This window comes from Staurois parvus, unplaced genomic scaffold (genome assembly GCF_062004578.1).
Source record: "Staurois parvus isolate SC_StPar_1 unplaced genomic scaffold, SC_StPar_1.0 ptg001381l, whole genome shotgun sequence".
NCBI lineage: Eukaryota > Metazoa > Chordata > Amphibia > Anura > Ranidae > Staurois > Staurois parvus.
Genome location: NW_028319177.1, coordinates 520,521 through 537,216, shown reverse-complemented (window position 1 = coordinate 537,216; position 16,696 = coordinate 520,521). Strand labels below are relative to the sequence as shown.

Below are 16,696 nucleotides of genomic sequence, written 5' to 3'. Positions count from 1 at the left end.
GACCTGGCAGCAGCATGAGGAGGCGGTACAGGGGCCCATGACAGATTACGGGCCTGGCAGCAGCATGAGGAGTCGGTACGGGGGCCCATGACACACTCTGAACCTGGCAGCAGCATGAGGAGGCGGTACAGGGGCGCATGACAGATTACGAGCCTGGCAGCAGCAACTTGGACAGGAGGACGTTCAGCTTCTGCACCGTCGGGTGCGTGCTCGCAAACTGTTGTCTCTTGGAAACGGATTCCAAGAAAGACTGCTGACGGAATCCGTGAAGAGGAGTAGCAGGAGAAGGAGCATCTGAATGAGCGGAATATGCCAACAAGCGACAACAGGGGCCCATGACAGATTACGGGCCTGGCAGCAGCATGAGGAGTCGGTACGGGGGCCCATGGCAGATTACGGGCCTGGCAGCAGCAATGGGAGGCCATACAGCACCCTATGACAAAATGGAAACCCACCAGCAGTGTGAGGAGACCTGAAAGTGGCACATGGCAGAGTGTGGCGATGGAGACAGCAGCAATGGGAGGCGGTACAGGGACCCATGAGACACTGTGGACCTGGCAGCAGCATGAGGAGGCGGTACAGGGCCCATGACAGATTACGGGCCTGGCAGCAGCATGAGGAGTTGGTACGGGGGCCCATGGCAGATTACGGGCCTGGCAGCAGCAATGGGAGGCCGTACAGGGACCCATGACACACTCTGGACCTGGCAGCAGCATGAGGAGGCGGTACAGGGGCCCATGACAGATTACGGGCCTGGCAGCAGCATGAGGAGTCGGTACGGGGGCCCATGACACACTCTGGACCTGGCAGCAGCATGAGGAGGCCGTACAGGGGCGCATGACAGATTACGAGCCTGGCAGCAGCAACTTGGACAGGAGGACGTTCAGCTTCTGCACCGTCGGGTGCGTGCTCGCAAACTGTTGTCTCTTGGAAACGGATTCCAAGAAAGACTGCTGACGGAATCCGTGAAGAGGAGTAGCAGGAGAAGGAGCATCTGAACGAGCGGAATATGCCAACAAGCGACAACAGGGGCCCATGACAGATTACGGGCCTGGCAGCAGCATGAGGAGTCGGTACGGGGGCCCATGGCAGATTACGGGCCTGGCAGCAGCAATGGGAGGCCATACAGCACCCTATGACAAAATGGAAACCCACCAGCAGTGTGAGGAGACCTGAAAGTGGCACATGGCAGAGTGTGGCGATGGAGACAGCAGCAATGGGAGGCGGTACAGGGACCCATGAGACACTGTGGACCTGGCAGCAGCATGAGGAGGCGGTACAGGGCCCATGACAGATTACGGGCCTGGCAGCAGCATGAGGAGTTGGTACGGGGGCCCATGGCAGATTACGGGCCTGGCAGCAGCAATGGGAGGCCGTACAGGGACCCATGACACACTCTGGACCTGGCAGCAGCATGAGGAGGCGGTACAGGGGCCCATGACAGATTACGGGCCTGGCAGCAGCAATGGGAGGCCATACAGCACCCTATGACAAAATGGAAACCCACTAGCAGTGTGAGGAGACCTGAAAGTGGCACATGGCAGAGTGTGGCGATGGAGACAGCAGCAATGGGAGGCGGTACAGGGACCCATGAGACACTGTGGACCTGGCAGCAGCAGGAGGAGGTGGTACAGGGGCCCATGGCAGATTAGGGGCCTGGCAGCAGCAATGGGAGGCCCGTAATCTGCCAGCACTCAATGACAAAATGGAACACACCAGCAGTGTGAGGAGACCTGAAAGTGGCACATGTCATGACACACTGTGGACCTGGCAGCAGCATGAGAAGGCGGTACGGGGGCCCATGGCAGATTAGGGGCCTGGCAGCAGCTATTGGAGGCCCGTAATCTGCCAGCACCCTATGACAAAATGGAACCCTGGGCTGGGGCAGGCAGAACCGCCGTATCTTTATCACGGTTTTCCCAGGCCACCGAATGGCGACGCTGCATATGCTGACGCAACGCTGTAGTCCCAACATGGGCCCCCTGGCCACGCTTGACTTTCTGGCCACATAGTCGACATACGGCTACGTTTACTTCCTCGGGCGGCTTGACGAAAAATTGCCACACCGCTGAGTAGGAAACTTTGCCCCCGCTACTCCTCACTGGCTGACTGCTACTTCCTCTGTGCACACCGGCACCACTACTGGCCGTGGTGGTAGGCTGCAGTGGAGCTGGTGCTCTACTCCGTGGCCGTTTGCCTCCACTGACACTGCTGCGACCCTGCTGCCTCCTGGCAGCAGCAATGGGAGGCCGTACAGGGACCCATGAGACACTGTGGACCTGGCAGCAGCATGAGGAGGCGGTACAGGGGCCCATGGCAGATTAGGGGCCTGGCAGCAGCTATGGGAGGCCCGTAATCCGCCAGCATCCTATGACAAAATGGAACCCAGCAGGAGTGTGAGGATACCTGAAAGTGGCACATGGCAGAGTGTGGCGATGGAGACAGCAGCAATGGGAGGCCGTACAGGGACCCATGAGACACTGTGGACCTGGCAGCAGCAAGAGGAGGCGGTACAGGGGCCCATGGCAGATTAGGGGCCTGGCAGCAGCTATGGGAGGCCCGTAATCTGCCAGCATCCTATGACAAAATGGAACCCAGCAGGAGTGTGAGGAAACCTGAAAGTGGCACATGGCAGAGTGTGGCGATGGAGACAGCAGCAATGGGAGGACGTACAGGGACCCATGAGACACTGTGGACCTGGCAGCAGCATGAGGAGGCGGTACGGGGGCCCATGGCAGATTAGGGGCCTGGCAGCAGCAATGGGAGACGCCCGTAATCTGCCAGCACTCTATGACAAAATGGAACCCAGCAGCAGTGTGAGGAGACCTGAAAGTGGCACATGGCAGAGTGTGACGATGGAGACAGCAGCAATGGGAGGCGGTACAGGGACCCATGAGACACTGTGGACCAGGCAGCAGCATGAGGAGGCGGTACAGGGGCCCATGGCAGATTACAGGCCTGGCAGCAGCAATGGGAGACGCCCGTAATCTGCCAGCAACCTATGACAAAATGGAACCCAGTAGGAGTGTGAGGAGATCTGAAAGTGGCACATGGCAGAGTGTGGCGATGGAGACAGCAGCAATGGGAGGCCGTACAGGGACCCATGAGACACTGTGGACCAGGCAGCAGCATGAGGAGGCGGTACAGGGGCCCATGGCAGATTACAGGCCTGGCAGCAGCAATGGGAGACGCCCGTAATCTGCCAGCAACCTATGACAAAATGGAACCCAGCAGGAGTGTGAGGAGACCTGAAAGTGGCACATGGCAGAGTGTGGCGATGGAGACAGCAGCAATGGGAGGCGGTACAGGGACCCATGAGACACTGTGGACCTGGCAGCAGCATGAGGAGGCGGTACAGGGGCCCATGGCAGATTAGGGGCCTGGCAGCAGCAATGGGAGACGCCCGTAATCTGCCAGCAACCTATGACAAAATGGAACCCAGCAGGAGTGTGAGGAGACCTGAAAGTGGCATATGGCAGAGTGTGGAGATGGAGACAGCAGCAATGGGAGGCGGTACAGGGACCCATGAGACACTGTGGACCTGGCAGCAGCATGAGGAGGCGGTACAGGGGCCCATGGCAGATTACAGGCCTGGCAGCAGCAATGGGAGATGCCCGTAATCTGCCAGCAACCTATGACAAAATGGAACCCAGCAGGAGTGTGAGGAGACCTGAAAGTGGCACATGGCAGAGTGTGGCGATGGAGACAGCAGCAATGGGAGGCGGTACAGGGACCCATGAGACACTGTGGACCTGGCAGCAGCATGAGGAGGCGGTACGGGGGCCCATGGCAGATTAGGGGCCTGGCAGCAGCAATGGGAGACGCCCGTAATCTGCCAGCACTCTATGACAAAATGGAACCCAGCAGCAGTGTGAGGAGACCTGAAAGTGGCACATGGCAGAGTGTGACGATGGAGACAGCAGCAATGGGAGGCCGTACAGGGACCCATGAGACACTGTGGACCTGGCAGCAGCATGAGGAGGTCAATTCTGTGTCCCTCAGTAACAATTCTGTGTCCCTCAGTAACAATTCTGTGTCTGTCCCTGAGTAACAATTCTGTGTCCCTCAGTAACAATTCTGTGTCCCTCAGTAACAATTCTGTGTCTGTCCCTGAGTAACAATTCTGTATCTGTCCCTGAGTAACAATTCTGTGTCTGTCCCTGAGTTTCAATTCTGTATCTGTCCCTGAGTAACAATTCTGTGTCTGTCCCTGAGTAACAATTTTGTGTCTGTCCCTGAGTAACAATTCTGTGTCCCTCAGTAACAATTCTGTGTCCCTCAGTAACAATTCTGTGTCCCTCAGTAACAATTCTGTCTGTCCCTGAGTAACAATTCTGTGTCTGTCCCTGAGTAACAATTCTGTGGCCCTAAGTAACGTTTCTATGGCCCTAAGTAACGGTTCTGTGTCCCTAAGTAACGATTCTGTGGCCCTAAGTAACGTTTCTGTGGCCCTAAGTAACGTTTCTGTGGCCCTAAGTAACGTTTCTGTGGCCCTAAGTAACGATTCTGTGGCCCTAAGTAACGTTTCTGTGGCCCTAAGTAACGTTTCTGTGTCCCTAAGTAACGTTTCTGTGGCCCTAAGTAACGTTTCTGTGTCCCTAAGTAACGTTTCTGTGTCCCTAACTCTCTCCCTCAATACAGCCAGGTCTGCCTCTCTTGAATGACTGGAGGCAAATGGAGAATTCTAAAGTGGCCGCCATTTATAGCTCGACCATTACACAGTGCTGGCTGGCTGGCTGCTGATTGGCTAATGCGATCACATGTCATGAATGAATGCATTATGGGTCAGCGCGCCTTGTCTGCGCGCCTTCCCAGACATCCCCGCTCCGTCGCCGCACATGTCGCCGCCATTTTAGGAAAAAATTTTTCTAATATTCGAAACGAATTCCACTTCGCCGACTTCGATTCACTCATCTCTAGACATAATATGAGACATAAAAAATCTAATAACAAAGATAAGTGACAGCAGAATAAAATCCAAGTGCTCCATCGAGTCTGTTTCCTTTTTTAAATGTATCCTTGTTTATTTATTTATTTGTTGGTAAGTATTTTGTCTGAGTCTAGATCTGTGTTTGCCCCAAGCAAATTGAAGGTAAATTGCATTGAAGTTGTCACAGACCTCTCATACCCAGATGTACAGATGTCCCAAGTTGTAGTGGAATGTATCTCCTGCAGGACGAGTGTGACCGGCCATGAGGAGAGTTCTGGTGCTGAAGGGGTTAAGATCCCGTTTCCATTTTGCTGATGACACCCAGATCTAACTCTCCACTCCCCAGCTCACCCCCTCAATCTCCTCACGTATCACAAATCTACTGAGCGACAAATCAGCATGGATGTCACACCACTACCGGAAACTCAATCTTTCAAAAACTGAGCTGTAATATTACCTCCCCCCCAATCCTCCACTCATGACTTTACCATTAAGATCAACAGCACAACCATTGGTCCTTCCCCTCATGCCAGGGTGCTGGGCGTAGTCCTAGACTCTGACCTCTCCTTTGGGCACCACATCCACTCACTGGCTAAATCCTGCCTCCTCAACCTCCAGAACATTTCCAAAATCCGCCCCTTCCTGACCAATGACACCACAAAACAACTCATCCACGCCTTGGTTTTATCCCGCCTCGATTACTGCAACTCCCTCCTCACTGGTCTACCATTACACAGGCTATCCCCCCTTCAGTCTATTATGAATGCTGCTGCTAGACTCATACACCTTACCAACCGATCAGCGACTGCTGCCCCTCTCTTCCAATCCCTTCACTGGCCTCCACTCAGTGTCCTCCACCCCTCTCTGCCAATCCTTCCACTGGCCTCCATTCAGTGTCCTCCTCCCCTCTCTGCCAATCCCTCCACTGACCTCCGCTCAGTGTCCTCCACCCCTCTCTGCCAATCCCTCCACTGACCTCCAATCAGTGTCCTCCACCCCTCTCTGCCAATCCCTCCACTAACCTCCGCTCAGTGTCCTCCAGCCCTCTCTGCCAATCCCTCCACTGGCTTCCATTCAGTGTCCTCCACCCCTCTCTGCCAATCCCTCCACTGACCTCCGCTCAGTGTCCTCCACCCCTCTCTGCCAATCCCCCCACTGGCCTCCACTCAGTGTCCACCACCCCTCTCTGCCAATCCCTCCACTGGCCTCCACTCAGTGTCCTCCATCCCTCTCTGCCAATCCCTCCACTGGCTTCCATTCAGTGTCCTCCAACCCTCTCTGCCAAACCTTCCACTGACCTCCACTCAGTGTCCTCCACCCTTCTCTGCCAATCCCTCCACTGGCCTCCACTCAGTGTCCTCCACCCCTCTCTGCCAATCTGAATCACCTCCACGAGATCATCCCCCGCAGCTATCACCTTTTGTATCACCTCCCCCTTCCTTTAGATTGTAAGCTCCATGAGCCGGGCCCTCTTATTCCTTCTGTACTGAAATGTATTGTAATTGTATTGTCTCCCGTTATATTGTAAAGCTCTGCGCAAACTGTTGGCGCCATAAATCCTGTATAATAATAATCATAATTTTAGCACGTCCACTATGGGGCGCCTGGCTGTGCCGTGTCCCCCCATACTAGGATCAGTAATGACAATTCCTGGGATGTCATGCCTCTCATGTGATGTATTGGAGGTCCTGGGTCCTCTATATGGATCTTTAGTTGGACCTCATTTAGAATACTGTGTCCAGTTCTGGAGATCTCACTTCCATAAAGATGTTGATGAGATAGAACGAGTCCAGAGACGGGGAACACAAATGGTGAAAGGTCTGAGGGATCAAACATATCAGGAGAGACTGCAGGAACGTCATATGTACAGTCTGGAGGAAAGAAGGGAAAGGATGGACATGACCAAAACCTTTCAATACATCAAGAGGGAGAATAAGGTTCTGGACGGAAGGATGTTCAGTATGAAGCCAAGATGAAGAACACGGGACATGACCTCCAACTGACTGGAGGAAAGTTCCCAACTCATCTTAGAAAGTCATATTTTCCTGAAAGGGTAGTTGATGCTTGGAATAGACCTCCAGCAGAGGTAGTGAGTCAGTCAGCAGTAAGTGGCTTCAGACATGCTTGGGGCAAACATGGATCTAGACTCAGACAACACACCAATATAATAAATAAATAAATAACGAAGCAATTAAAAAAGGAAACAGACTCGATGGACCACTTGGACTTTTTCTGTTGCCACTCATCTTTGTTATTATATCCTTTATGTCTCATATGATGCCATGCGTCTCATGTGATGTCAGGGGTCTCGTGATGTCATGCGTCTCATGTGATGTCAGGGGTCTCGTGATGTCATGCATCTCATGTGATGTCAGGGGTCTCGTGATGTCATGCATCTCATGTGATGTCAGAGGTCTCATGTGATGTCATGCGTCTCATGTGATGTCAGGGGTCTCGTGATGTCATGCGTCTCATGTGATGTCAGGGGTCTCGTGATGTCATGCATCTCATGTGATGTCAGGGGTCTCGTGATGTCATGCATCTCATGTGATGTCAGAGGTCTCATGTGATGTCATGCATCTCATGTGATGTCAGGGGTCTCATATGATGTCATGCATCTTATGTGATGTCTGGAGTCTCATGTGATGTCATGCATCTCATGTGATGTCAGGGGTCTCATATGATGTCATGCATCTCATGTGATGTCAGGGGTCTCATATGATGTCATGCATCTCATGTGATGTCAGGGGTCTCATATGATGTCATGCATCTCATGTGATGTCAGGGGTCTCATATGATGTCATGCATCTCATGTGATGTCAGGGGTCTCATATGATGTCAGGGGTCTCATATGATGTCATGCATCTCATGTGATGTCAGGGGTCTCATATGATGTCAGGGATCTCATATGATGTCATGCATCTCATGTGATGTCAGGGGTCTCACATGATGTAATGTGTATCAAGTAATGTAAATTGTTACTTTGCGGTTGAATTCCTAAATCTGGTGCAGCTCTGCATAGAAACCAATCAGCTTCCAGGTTTTCCTGTCAAAGCTTCATTGATCCAGCTGAAGGGAGAAGCTGATTGGCTCCCATGCACAGCTGCAGCAGATTTTGCACCCTCCAGTGTTAGGAAATCTCCCCCTTTGTGGTGTAGAAATGACTTTGAGGATAGTCCTCTTTTGCCCCCTTGCTGTTTGTGGTGAGTGGTGACATCCCAGCAGAGTGACGATGGACGACCCATGCTCAGTCACAGCGGATCCACATTTCATTCATTCTCTGTAATGAGCGGTTCTGGAACAATTGTCAGTCCAGGGAGCAGTGGGCGGAGTGATCCCTCCCTCCTGACTGGCTCCACCCTCAGCAGACCTCCTATATAAGAAGAAGTAGAAGAGCAGCTGATCACAAGTGTCTCTGATAAGGAAGCAGGATGGCAGATAATGTGAGTATGAGCACTGGTGGAAGCTGCAAGAGCTGAGCAAATGGCTTCTGTGGGGGATGGTGGGTGTAGTGTGGTGGGTAGTGGTGAGTATTGGTTTGCTTGGTGTGGACACAAGTTGGTGTCGGGCTGGTTTGATGTGGGTGGTGGAGGTATATGTATGCGCACTGGTGGAAGCTGCAAGAGCTGAGCAAATGGCTTCTGTAGGTATTGGTGGGTGTAGTGGTTGTTATAGGTTTGCTTGGGGTGGACATGGGTTGGTGTTGGGTTGTTGGGTGTAGGAAGTTGTAGGTATATTTCTGGTTGTCTCTGTACCATTGAGGAATATGGATCATGCTGAGATAGGGTAGCTTGATGTGGGCAGTTGGTGGGTGTGGGGCAGTATTTTAGTTCTTGTACATCCATTTATGTAGGGTGTGATGTATGTGTTCTGGCACAGAGCTGGGCCATCTTAATATTGGGTATATACTGGTATGGCTCACACTCCCCTCCTCCACACTTGCCCATAGTGGCTCATTATATCCATGCCTTCCCCTCTGTGATTTTATACTAATGTGCAGTGTTATAAACGGTCCGGTTCTGAGATGTGACATGTCCATCCGCTCTGGGTTAAACCATTTGTGCCATATTAACTCTTTCCATGCAGGATGGAAGCTGGGGGTCGGAAGGGTGTAGGGGGAATACGCTGGACAGATCAGTTATTTGATGCACACATGATGACAAACTAACATGCTGACCAGAATTCAATTCATACTGTACCCACCAAGTACATAATTACTAAACATGAATGCTGGGCCGGCCTTGGCACCATCCGGCTGTCTGTAGATGGGACTATACCTTAGAAAGGTCTGGGCAGCTGGCATACATGATATGAATGTTAGAGAAAATGTATATATTGTCATGTCATTGATGTGTTATTAGACATTTGTGATCTGCTGGGGATGTCTGAGCTCCTCCACTCTCCCACAAAGTGCTGCCACCCACAGAAATCCCAAACTTATTCTGAGTGCAATGATCAGATGTCTCTCCTGTCTATAAATGGTGTAATAATCCCCCCCCCCCCCCATTATACAGGGAGTAATAATTCTCTAATTTCTCCCAAACAGACTTTTACCTTTTATAACCTCGGCCTCAAACTTGGTCACTCCGTGGAGGTGAAGGGCTTCATTCCGGTGGACTGTGAAATGTAAGTCACGGTTCCATCCTCAGCTACTTATTATACAATAGATGTCTGCTCTCTGTATAATTTGCCTAAAGTTTACCTTGCAGAAGCAGGAAAGTGTTCCGTGTACAGTACATCCTCCTGACCCCTACACGCTGGGAATTCGGCATGCGTGGTCCCTCAAATGCCTGACATTGTGTTGCTCACAGCAAACTTGGCTTAAATGTTTGTGTCTACATTGAGACAATTTCACCATATGAGATGCCAGCTGACTTTTATCTCTCTCCTCCTGGACCTCACCAAACTGTAAAGCTGCAGGCACTGTGGAGGACTTTTTCCTCAATCTACAGTAAAGCGCTTCATCGCTACTAATTACCTAGTTAGAGGTCCAATGGTAAGAGGGAGTGAAAGGGCACAAAGTAGTAGTGACTTCTCAGCTCCCCCCTCCTAGCAGTGACACCTTAGCCCCGTTCACCCTTCTCCCTCCCACAACAGTGACCCAACAGCTCAGATCACCCTTCTCCCTGTCTATTTGGATTGAACACGGTCGTTCAAGTCTGATCTCAACCTCTCTGCACGCCCATCCCAACACACACATTCCTGCTTTAAAAATGGCTGTGTATAAGTGACCGTCGGCTGGAACCGACCACATGCCTGATGAAGGGTGACTGCAAGACTCCAATATGTTGCCACACTGTAACTATGTAATCGTTCATTAAAATGTTTGGACCCATATTGGTGATCCTTGGTGTGCTGGTGACATCCTCCCAGACTTGAATGACGTTACTGTTTTTCTCTTGTGAACTTTCAGGAGAAATTCTCCACAGTGGCTGCAACTACAAATGTCAGTGAGGGATTCTCTCAGAGCTTAGTTACTTTCTTTTTTTAAGAATATGTAGAAAAGTCTGTCCATATCCAGGCTACAGGTTCACTTTAGGTACTCTTGGCATAGAGTATTACCAGGACCCCATGTTTTTCAAGCAAACTGTCGGTTTTAGTCTCCAAAAATATTATCTGACATAATTGTGACCTTGTTTGTGAATCAGAGGTACTTCTCCCACCCGAGTACCACAGGTGAAGGACTCGAGTACTATATCTGACCAGAACTGAGCAGAATATTTGCTTTTTCTGTCTTTCTAGGTTTGCCATAAACTTGGGAACAGATGAGAGGAATTATGTGCTACACTTTAATCCTCGATTTTCCTATGGTCAAGACCGGCTCGTGTTAAACTTGAACTCAATGGTGAACGGTGTCTGGGGAAAAGAGCAGAAGGAAAACTTCTTCCCCTTCCAGAAGGGATCGGACACCACGGTATGTCTACACTGGGAGGCGAAGGAAAAATGGTGGATGGGGCAAAGTGTCATCACTGTTCATATTGGACACATCAGTCTCTAAAAGATGCAGTAGGCAGCTAGTGATGGCTTAGGTAAAGGGTATATAGGCTTTCTTTGCTATGATGGGTCAATCCTTCAGCTCATTCAATGGAGGATGAGACCCTTCCACATGGGAAGATGCAATGGATTCCATCATGCTGCCATTGATATACCACCTAGCAAATGGTTGCTGTTGGTAACATTAATGGTTGTCAGATATTAGAAGGAAAATGTTACATGAAAACATTTTGCAAGCCATTTTGTGTATGCATGTTATTGATGTCATACATGTTGGATGAATATTTTAGGAAAACGAGGGAATAGGGATAAGGAAATCCCTGACATGGACTCTGTAAAGTCTCAATCTGGGGAGTAGTGGGGGGCTGGCCTGCAACTTTAAATCGTGTTTTACCCTAAGCCAGTCATGGTAGATGAGACCCTTGTCCAAGGGCTCACTTGAGCCATGGCTAAGAGGTGTGTATTGGGGCTCCTGGAAGGGGGAGATTGTCATCTGACAGGGAATCCTGTAGAACAGAGCCTTTAGCACTTTCATGGTTCTAATATTTGGCATGTAGTGTAGATGTTGTATAGCTTGCATGGCATACAGCAGCCTCTCCACCACTGGCCCCAGTGAAACCATTGAAATTTTTTGATCTCTGGGAAACCCTTACTAAAACCATTTCAGTGTGTTGCCCCATTTCTGGTAGTGGTCAAAATGCCACTCTTATAGGCAGTGAGAATTTGTGTCATGAAGCTGGCTCCACAAACTTGTGTTGGGGGTCCAAAAATAGGCAGGTACCATCAAATGGTAGTTTAATTGGCCACAAGTCTAGGTACCCCTAGAAACCTCTGGAGTCCAGGTCTGCTGGCCATTCTCACCCAGGGTTCCTTCAGACTGGCCATAAGCTATTGATCTGAGGGCTCCAGTCATTGATCTAGATGACAGACCGTCCTCAGACCCTGTTACTAAAACATTGCAGCTTCAGAAGCACATCCTTCCTTAGTCCAGCAAGCTGACGCTGCCATCTTTTCTTACAGGTTTCCTTCTTGTTTGAGCAAGACAAGATCACCATACAATTGCCTACAGGAAATCCTTTAACATTTCCAGTCCGCTTTCCCATAAATGAGATCTCCTACTTGTCTTTGGAAACCCTCCAGCTAAAGTCCATCACACTGACATGAAGAATCTGCAATAGAGGAGCCACCTCTCCCACGTGTCCATATCCCGGCTCTTGTGAAATGGCCATAATGGATGGAGAGAAATGTTATCCTGTCTTGTACCCTTCTCCTTCCAATCTGCCTCCTTGCTGCTCATGTAGCCATACATTGTGCTTTGCTCAGATCACTTGCTAGAAATGAATTTCATCCACATTTCAAATAAAATCCAATGAGCTCTATTGTGTCTGATCAATCTCATTATTGAGCACTAAACTGACTCTGTATTTATTGCTGTAGTCTATAGCGCCCTCCTGCTGGAGGTTGGTTGCATTACTTCTAGGCTGCATTCACACTTGAGCTGCTTGTAGCTTTAAGTTCTGAAGCTCAAACTTGAGGAAATAAAATGTGTTCTCTATGGTGCCTGTTCACACCTGATCACACAAACGGGCACCATAGAGAACAATTTGAGGTTTTTGGAGCTTTAAGCTACAAAATGCTGAAGTGTGAATGTAGCCTTAGAAGGTACACAGTAGCTGTGGCAGTGAATGTAGTAGTACTCCAGCAGGGGAAGGAGATGCTGGAGCAGCTTTAGTCTCAGTGTACGGGTAGTAGACTAGGGGTAGTAGTAACTACATAGCATGGGGAGTAAAGTGGTGGCAGCATAGGAAGGATAGTGTTGAGAAAATGTAATATTTGTAGCAGGGGGTATGGCGGCTATAAGATACGTTGGGTGGAGGAGGGGTAGGAGCAGTTCTAGCAGAAGTGTGGTAGTAATGGCATAGCATTGGTAGTGATAGGAGTAGTACTAGTTGTAGTAAGATGGTAATAGTAGTAGCATTGGGTGTGGTAATATTTGCAGCAGTATAGTAAAGGAAGTGGCAATCACCAACCAGTCAGTGGATAGACTGCAGCTGGTTGGCACCAGCAGACAGAACATGAACATTACTTTGGCAGCTTGGGCTAAGAGGGGTGCCAGGCCGTCCCCACACAACTGCTGTGCCCAGTGGTGTATTTAGGTTTTGTGCTCCCCTAGCACGATTGTCTGCCCCATGGAGAGAGCCTGACATTGACCAACACCCCTTCCACTAACCCCCCCCCCCCCCCCACACACACACACACACACGCAATGGAGAAAAACACTCCTCTTCACAGCTCCAGATATCCCCGGGAACGAGAGTCAGGCTCTACAGACACCATCATGCAGCCTTTCTCAGATCCCACCTGTGTCCCTTCTATCCCTTCTGGGGGGAGGTGCCTGAAATTTGCCACCCTATGCAAGTGGCTTGTGGTAAATGCACCCCTGGCTGTGTCCCCCAGACACTGGAATCTGGATCCTGTTCCTTGGAGCCCAGTTAATCACATTCATAACAAAGCTGTTGGGAATGAATTTGTTCATAACAGCTGTGATTGGCCCAATCCTAGTACCATGTGATTATCTGTAGCCAGTCACTCATTGTCCTGAATGGTTAACCCCTTTCATGACCATTAAACTTTGCAGTTACACTGAAGATCATTGTGATAGCAAATAAAGTATAAATCCCTCATCACCACCTCTGAGTGCAGTGTTACAATGGTGATCAAGTGTGTTTTTTTTTTAATATATATTTTAAATATTGTCAGCATCCCTGATCAGCTCCACATCTGTTATGAGGATGCTATATTTCACTGGTGTCAGCATAGTAAACAAAATATATATTCAGGAGTATACAACCCCATGCGAATCCCCAAGCTTCTTGCTAAATGCTTTCAAAAAATGTAATTGGAAGATTATTTGTACTGTCCTGGAAGAGCCTCAAGAAATGAGATCGGCAATCAGTGCCTTGTGGTCAAACATTGTGTGTGTAATATATATACACATAAATGAGCCTTAACATAACCACTCACAGGTAAATTAAATAATTTGTCACACCCCAACTGCAAAGAACTAGCATACCACCCATAGCCAGGTGCACAGGCATTTCACAACACCCATAGCCAGGTGCACAGATGTCTCAGGTTACCCATGCAGAAGAATGCATCTTCCTGCAGGACAAGTGTGACCGGCCATGAGGAAAGTTCTGGTGCTTACGAAGTTAAGATCCATTTTCAGCAGAGAATATCCACTATGGGGCGCCTGGCTGGGCCATGCCCCCCCCCCCATACTAGGATCAGTAATGACAATTCCTGGGATGTCATGCATCTCATGTGATGTATTGGAGGTCCTGGGTCCTCTACATGGATCTTTAGTTGGACCTCATTTAGAATACTGTGTCCAGTTCTGGAGCTATCACTTCCATAAAGATATTGATTATTATTATTACGAGTTTATATAGCGCCAAAGGGTTTGCTCAGCGCTGTACAATAGGGGGGACAATACATGGCACAGTACAACAACAAACAACGTACGAGGGGTAAGAGGGCCCTACTCTTACGAGCTTACAATCTAGGAGGTAGGGGGTAAAGATACAGTAGGAAGTGGCTGAGGGGGATGAAGTGGTGGGAGGAATGAGGGAGGATGGCCATTAGGTGAGGATGGGGTAGGCTTCCCTGAAGAGATGGGTTTTGAGGGAGCGCCTGAATGTGAATAGGGAAGGTGACAGTCTGATGGATTGGGGCAGTGAGTTCCAGAGGATGGGGGAGGACCTGGAGAAGTCCTGCAGTTGTGCATGGGAGGAGGAGACCAGGGAGAAGGATAGAAGGAAGTCCTGTGAGGAGCGAAGGGTACGGGTAGGGTGGTACTTGGTGATCAGGTTGGTGAGGTAGTCAGGGGCAGTGTTGTGAACGGCTTTGTAGGTCAGGGTTAGGAGTTTAAATTTGATGCGTTGGGCAATCGGGAGCCAGTGGAGGGAGAGGCAGAGGGGGGTGGCAGAGGTGGAGCGGGTGGTGAGGTGGATGAGTCTGGCAGCTGAGTTCAGGATGGTCTGGAGCGGGTAGAGCCTGCACTTGGGTAGGCCAGTGAGGAGGGAGTTGCAGTAGTCATATATTGATGAGATAGAACGAGTCCAGAGACGGGGAACACAAATGGTGAAAGGTCTGAGGGATCAAACATATCAGGAGAGACTGCAGGAACTTCATATGTCCAGTCTGGAGGAAAGAAGGGAAAGGATGGACATGACCAAAACCTTTCAATACATCAAGAGGGGGAATAAGGTTCTGGACGGCAGGATTTTCAGTATGAAGCCAAGATGAAGAACACGGGACATGACCTCCAACTGACTGGAGGAAAGTTCCCAACTCATCTTAGAAAGTCATATTTTCATGAAAGGGTAGTTGATGGTTGGAATAGACCTCCAGCAGAGGTAGTGAGTCAGTCAGCAGTAAGTGGCTTCAGACATGCTTGGGGCAAACATGGATCTAGACAAAAAAAGGTAATAAAAAATCAAAAGTAAAAAAAAACCAAAATAAAAACAATTTACAAAATAAAGAGTCAGACTCAATGGAGCACTTGGTCTTTTTTCTGCTGTCACTTATTTTTGTTTTTGTTTCTTGTGTGTCTCATATGATGTGTATCAGTATAGTGTTGCTGGTTGTGATGTAGTGGTTGGTATTGTGTTGGGGGATGTGGGCAGGTAATGTAAATTGTCACTTTGAGGTTGAATTCCTAAACCTGGAGAGTCCAGAATCTGGTGCATGTATGAGCACTGGTGGAAGCTGCAAGAGCTGAGCAACTGGCTTCTGTGAGGGATGGTAGGTGTAATGATGGTGACGGGCGTAGTGTTGGGGGCTGAGGGCGGCGACGGGCGTAGTGTTGGGGGCTGAGGGCGGTGACGGGCGTAGTGTTGGGGGCTGAGGGCGGTGACGGGCGTAGTGTTGGGGGCTGAGGGCTGCGACGGGCGTAGTGTTGGGGGCTGAGGGCTGCGACGGGCATAGTGTTGGGGGCTGATGGCGGCGACGGGCATAGTGTTGGGGGCTGAGGGCGGCGACGGGCGTAGTGTTGGGGGCTGAGGGCGGCGACGGGCGTAGTGTTGGGGGCTGAGGAAAGTGGAGGTTATAAGGTTGCTGGATGTTGGCAGTGGTTGGGATGTTGGCAGTGGTTGGGATGTTGGCAGTGGTTGGTATGGTGTTGCTGGAGGAGGCCATTGATATGTCAGGGGGGCATTTAGTTGCTAAGTTTGGGTGGTGATGGGTATAGATTGGTGTAGGTTATGATCTTGTTTGTGTAGTTTTGTTTTTTTCTTTTACTATTTAGGGTGTGCTGAATGCGTTTTCCTGTCCTGGCACAGAGCTGGGTCGGCCTTCCTGGATTTTCTTAATATTGGGTATATACTGGTATGGATTATTTCCTTTACAGATTTAGGCTCCATGTATATCCGCTTACCCTGACTGCAGGAAAATGTAGCAACTAAGGTATTGTGATTTTGCTGTTTTGTTTTCCTGTGGCCGGTGATCAAAATGTTCCTAACCTGAATGTGGTTCTTCTGTGTTCGGGAGAGGGAGGATAACTTTGTCTAACTGTGACAGCTCCTGAACTCTGCTAAAAGCCTGTGTGTACAGTACAGGGGATACATAGGCTTTTATGGAGTTGAGTTTAGGAGCTTTTGGCCAAAAAAAGCCAGAAGCTCCTAAACTTGTGTTTTTAGCAGCTGCTCCATATACACGATTCTTTGCTCTTAGTGACTCCTTATTTTCATGTCTCTGTATTTTGTGATTATA

At 49.7% G+C, this 16,696-nt stretch overlaps 1 protein-coding gene and 1 long non-coding RNA gene across 4 annotated transcripts in view; one reads left to right on the top strand and one right to left on the bottom strand.

Moving 5' to 3' along the window:
• The window catches only part of LOC149436291 (galectin-1-like), a 391,735-nt gene that overhangs the window by 293,956 nt on the left and 81,083 nt on the right, over nucleotides 1–16,696 (bottom strand). The window lies entirely within an intron of this gene.
• LOC149436296 (uncharacterized) lies at nucleotides 10,679–12,303 on the top strand. Its single transcript, XR_016308313.1, has 2 exons — nucleotides 10,679–10,844; nucleotides 11,945–12,303. It is a non-coding gene; the product is annotated as an uncharacterized LOC149436296 (long non-coding RNA).